The sequence below is a fragment of the Amblyomma maculatum genome, chromosome 1 (assembly GCF_055883805.1).
Source record: "Amblyomma maculatum isolate TAMU_Amacu chromosome 1, ASM5588380v1, whole genome shotgun sequence".
In the NCBI taxonomy this organism is placed as follows: Eukaryota; Metazoa; Arthropoda; class Arachnida; order Ixodida; family Ixodidae; genus Amblyomma; species Amblyomma maculatum.
In genome coordinates, this window is record NC_139344.1 from 472,497,286 (window position 1) to 472,503,233 (window position 5,948).

The 5,948-nt window shown below is 48.4% G+C and overlaps 1 pseudogene; it reads left to right on the top strand.

The window, feature by feature from the left end:
• The first annotated feature begins 2,629 nt into the window (after positions 1-2,629).
• LOC146209961 (uncharacterized) lies at positions 2,630-5,425 on the top strand (annotated as a pseudogene).
• Positions 5,426-5,948: the final 523 nt, after the last annotated feature.

Consider the following 5,948-nt stretch of genomic DNA (forward strand, 5'->3'; position numbering starts at 1 on the left):
ACAACGTGACGTCACGGAACGCACGTGCGGCGACTGCAGCGCTCTTCGATGCAGCGGCGATGGGCAAAATCCGTCGTTTTTCTCGGCCGCGGCCGACTGAAATGCAGCGGCGCGCGCTTGTGTCTCGATTATTTCTTACGCCGTGGTCTCGACCAAGGCCCATTCCTTGTCTCGACTAGCCTCCAATGCGTTCCTGTGTATTCCAAACCGATGGAGCTGCCTGAGTACGCGACGTTATTGCCTGAAATCGCTCGCCGGCGGTATGTTGAAAAGTTAGTAGTTGACGGGGACCAATACCCCGACCCCTTCCTATTGAAGGACTGGAAAAATGACCCCAAATTGTGGCCGAATGTTCGTTTTGGTGACATATGCGTGTATCTTGTTCAGACGCCCGGCCCTAGCTACGCCACGGATAGCTTGAAGTCCTATCGCTCGTTGAAGGCTTACGTTCTTGCAGCGGAAGGGCATGTGCGCCAAGTTTTCATTGCCGACGCTGGCTTAAAGTGCCGCTTTTTAAAAGCTAAAGTGGCGCCGTCGCAGAGGACCACCGGCAAGCTATATGAAGCCTGGACGCTTTTGTTTGGCACAAGGACGGAATCGTACAGGCAGCTCACTGCACATGCATGGCCGGGTAAGCTGTGTTCGGTGTGACCATGTACATAGACCTTGGTGTGACGTCGAGCAATAGCGTTTTAACAGGTTACTTTGATATGAATGCATGCGGCAGATTGGAAGTGCAGTAGACGCAAATCGTCCCGCCAGAATATATCCTTCACGCGTGAAATCAGCCTGCGATACGCAGAGCATAGGATCTCGTATTTTTTGATCGTGTTATAAGGTTTTCGAAGTCGCTGGTTCTATCCCGGCCGCGGTTGCAGCGGCGGCAACTTATCGATGGGGCCAAAGTTGAAAGCGTGCTCTTGTGTCGTGCAGTGTCAGGTCTTTGGTGGCCAAAATGTTCCGGATCCGTGTTATGCGACGTGCCTCATAACCCATGTGCCGCCTGAGCACTTCAGACCCTACCTATCTAGCCTTTACGCTTGCAAGTCTAGCCAAATTTACACTTGTAAGCCGTACTATGCTACCAGTTTGCTACAATTAAAATGTTTATTACCTTCTACCATCCCTGTGCACGCTGAACGTTTTCTAGAGGTTCTGGCACTTTAGTTGCTGCAATAGCTCGAATGGTAATCTACAAGTTTCAAAGTGTGCGCGCTCTCGTAATGCTTGACATTTAACAGTAATAAACATTTATCTTTTAGTTTAGCCACGCATGTAGCTTATTTACTCTTCAAAGTGGAAATGCTCGTTTCATCTGGACTCATTCGGTCCACTAGTTCGCAGCTTTGTGAGTGGAACAACCAGTTCCGTGAAAGTGTACGTAACAATTTTTTTTATTCCCTCTAACTACTTGATCTTTATTACCTTAGTTTTAGCTTAAACTCTCTGACAACATACCTTACTAGTTGCTACTTACCACTGAGATGAGTTGCATATATATCAGCTCAAAAGAGGTTGAGTTGAGCACCCTTTTTGAGGAAACATGAAAAAATGTTAACGAAGAAGGTAAATAATGAGGTACGGCTTGCCTTCTCAAAGCCCCTACTTCTATGGGCACAAAACAACCTGCAGTCAAACAGTTTTATGTAAATCACCAGATAGTGTAATAAGTCCAGTGAATGATAAACTAGCTGAACTCTAGAACAAATCAGCATGGGCAAGTTCCGCAGATCCGGTCTGTGGGCTTCCATTTATCTCGGCGCAGTGCGTGCACACACACTTTCAGATTTTCGTCCCGTGGAAAACGAAAAAAAAAAGCGTACACCAGAGCCTTTCTTGGCGCGGTTGGTGCATCCCACTGCACAGCAGCTCGTGATTCAGGGTCGAGGCAAAGGTCCCAATGCCCGCAATGAAGATTATTGTTGCTCGCGCAGCGAATCTCTATGCGAGCGCATGCATTCAGGCGACTGTTTTGCCCATCGGCGTCTGCGGCGCAAACCGGAAACGTCACCACCGTGACGTCACTCGCATCGCGTGACGTACCCGAGGAGAGGTCTATTGTGCTCCTAAGTGCCTCTCGCCCCAGGGCACTCCTACTGTCACCCCGCCAATTTGGGGGGCGAGAGGCGCTTATGAGCACAATTGCCTACTGTACGCGCGATCCTGGTTGGACAGGCCGGGGTGCCTCTGCCTTTCGCTGTGCTGCAAACATCTTGTGAGACGAAGTATAGGCAAGAGAGGCGTATTGTTCGAAGTAGTGGTGTGGTGGGGTGAAGAGGGGAGTTCAATGGGGCAGCCCATGCTGGGCAGGACCGGGACAAAAGCCCTCCCCTTCTCTGCCTGGACGCCGCTGTGGAGCAACAAAAATCTTTCAAAGTCCGGGCAGCAACAAAGAAAAGCGTTCAGGCAGTGCAAGTCGAGAGGGCTGGGTGGCTGTGTACTCAATTCCTCAGTCATGGATAAGTGGCGTAGCCTGGTGGCAGAATCTGAACTACTTCCAAGATGGCGACCGTGGAACCGCCACCCACGGTAGAGTGTACTAGAAGGATCTGAGTGGGCCGAATAACCGGTTCCGCGCTTGCTTGGAGGTGAGGCGCTCCGCGTGGAAATTGCTGCCGTGGCGCTGCGGTCGAAGTAGATTGGTTTGCGCCGGAGTCCCCGGAGTGGTTGAAGCGGCCGAAGCACGGCCGAAGCGTCAGGACTCTTCACGAACAGCTAGCGGCAGCGGTTTTTTGCGTGGCGTGCTCTTTTGTGTAATATCCTGCTGTTACCATCAAAGTGTGTGGCATGCCTAAGCATCGTCATTGCTACGCACCGGGATGTCGCACCGGCTACACGGGCGTCAAAGCCGAGAAGAAGTTATCGTTGTTCAGCGTCCCGAAAGATTCGGTTCGAAGGAAAGCCTGGGAGCGGAACCTTCATCGCGCCGACAAGCCTCTGGATGAGAACTGCGCAGTGTGTGAGCTGCACTTTGAAGAGCGATATATACTTCGTGACTACGTGCACATAGTGGCCGGCAAAGAAGTAAGAATCGTGCGCGGAGTGCCCGCGCTCACGCCGGAAGCAGTGCCCACGCTTTTGCCCAATGCACCGAAATATTTGAGCTCGAAGGCACCCCCGAAACGTGCACCATGCAAACGCGGCACGTCTACCTTACTCGGAAGCCCGGGCAGCAAAAGGAAGAAAGCCTGCACAAGTGCACTACCTATAGCCGTGCACGACAGTGGAAGCTGCGACGATGAATCGCCAGTGGAGCGCACGCTATCGCCAGCCCTTGACTCCAACAATCTCAGATACCTGAAGACCCCTTCAGCATACTGGTCAGTGCATAATTTTCCCGACTACGAAGGCACTGTTTACGCACTGTCAAGCTTGGAAGCAAGCTCTGGCACGGTGACTTCAGAAAAGGCTGTTCTGTTCAGCCTGAGCGCGACCGAGATTACACACAGAACATTCCTCAAGGGAAAACTCGTCGCTGAAGGTGCTGCGAAGACTGTGCTCGAAGCAGAGCGAGTCATTTTTGAAGCCTCTGAATTTCTTGCATGTCCTGGTGCGAACTCTGCCTCTGCTATTTTAGAGAATGATCTCACTACAAAACTTCTTGAAAAAACAACGGTCATTCATGGTGCCTTCCACAGCAAGACATGCACAGGGATGACAACAACCAAAGGTAAATTTGTGGAGCGAACTGACATATGCAGTAAACTGTGAAGGTCGTTCCCCGTGCTACTGGGTGCAAGATTAGGTTGAAAGTTCACTGCATGTGGTATCATATTACTAAAATATATCTAATTTCCTAGGTGTGTTTGCTCAAGCATGCGGACAAAACCTTTAGTTGTTCGTACAATCCCTTCATGCATTGTGCACTTGTATAAGTAGAATGATAAGTGAGGGCAAATTTCTCAAGTATTTTTCTATGATCTTTGGTAGTAGCTTCACTACTTTTGACATTCATGTTTATTTAAAACAATATTACTCTTCACATATCATTGTGAATATATTGTGTGTAGCATGAGGGCTTAACAAAATGAAATGCCTTATTTCTTTTCAGGAGTGCCATGCCTTTCATGCCGCTATCTGCGCAAGTCCCTGCTCACACGGATGTCTCGGCTTAGAAACCGTCGTCACAAACAAGCCACGACAGCGGCCAAAAAGCTCAGGGCTGTATTGCAGAAGCACAGGCGTCTGCCCAAGAGGCTATTAAGCCTGAAGGGGCAAATTGAGAGCATGAAGGCACGAAATTCAGCAATAAAAGAAGAGACCTTGGCAGAAAGTATTGCTATGTTGCCCAGAAAACAACAGGAAAGCGTGCGGCACTGCTTTAATGCCTGCAAAAGAAAGAGTACAAGGGGCATGAACTTTACTAAGGAGTGGGTACTTGAGTGCATTTTAATGAAAATGAGGAGCGCAAGACTCTATAGGCACATCAGGAAGCACAACATTCTTGTACTTCCAAGTAACACCACTTTGAAGAAGTACACTGCAGCATATAAAAGTGGCTTTGGCTTCAACAAGAGGGTGATGGAAATCCTCAAAGAAAAAACAAGCAAAATGGACAGCTTCAGTCGTCATGGCGGCCTTCTGATTGACGAAATGAAGTTGTCAGAGCACCTTTCAGTGGAAAAGTGTGCAAAGTTGCGTGGATTTGTTGATCTCGGCCCGTTCACACCTCCCGAAGACGCAGGCCTTCCATGCGACCATGGAATGGTTGTCATGTTTGTCCCGTTCACTGGGAAGTTTTCACAGATAATAGGAGTATTTGCAGCGAATGGAAATGTCAAGGGAAACCTGCTGTGCAAAATAGTTGTTGAAGCCGTGATTTTGGCTGAGCAAGCGGGGCTCTTCGTAGATTTTGTAACCTGTGACGGTGCCTCCTGGAATCGTAAAATGTGGACACTAATGGGAATTAAAGCATCTGCCAGCAAGATTACGTGCAGCGTGAAACAGCCTATTGACGCAAAAAGGAACCTGTATTTCCTTTCAGACTTCCCGCAACTCACTGCTGAAAGGAGGCTTTAATACACCAGATGGACGAGTAAGATTTTATCTGTTTTGAGTTTTCCAACATAGTTATCCTGCAGAGTGACTAACAAAGTGTATTTTTATGATGCAGGTTTCAACATATTTTGTTAAAGAAGCCTTCAACTATGACAAAGATAACGTGACGCTGAAGGCGATGCCTGGGCTGACTTCAAGCCATCTAGACCTGAATGGTTTTGAAAAAATGCGGGTCACCCTAGCGTTCCAGCTCTTTGGTGACCGTGTGCTGCGTGGCTTGCATCATTACAAGGACAGGCTTGAATCCAGTTACGGAAAAGGAGCCATAGATGCTACAGAAAAATTCTTCAGGTAACATGTTTTGTACTCTTCATCTGTGCATGTGGAGCCTATGTGACAGAAAGTTGACTTCAGTTGTTAAATTAGTATTGCTCTCTAATATCTGTAGTGACAGATAGATCTTTGTTTTTTCCGGATGATCAACCAGCTGATAAAAATAATGACATCACGCTACAAGTCTGAAGCTCTGTGGCCAAATTCAAGAGGTGCTGCTGCATTGTCGGATTTCCTGGACTACATCACTCAATGGGAGCAGCGCACAGTCAACGGGGTTGGCTTCATCAGCAAGACAACGACTGTCGGCTTTAGAGTGACACTGTCTGGAGTGCTTTGCCTGTTAGAGTATTTAACCAAAGAAGTTGGATTTAAGTACTTAATGACGGCCAAGTTAAGTCAAGATCCTGTTGAAAACTTGTTCGGTGTTGTACAGCAGTCGTCGGGGTGTAATGACCACCCTACACCTGAGCAATTCTTGATAACTGTCAACTGCCTTAGTTTTTACAGCCTGGCCAGACCTGTGGATGGTGCCAGTGTTGAGCCACTAGTCCTCACAGCTTTACTTGACACAGGAAACACAGACCTAACAAATACCACAACCTTGGAAGACACAA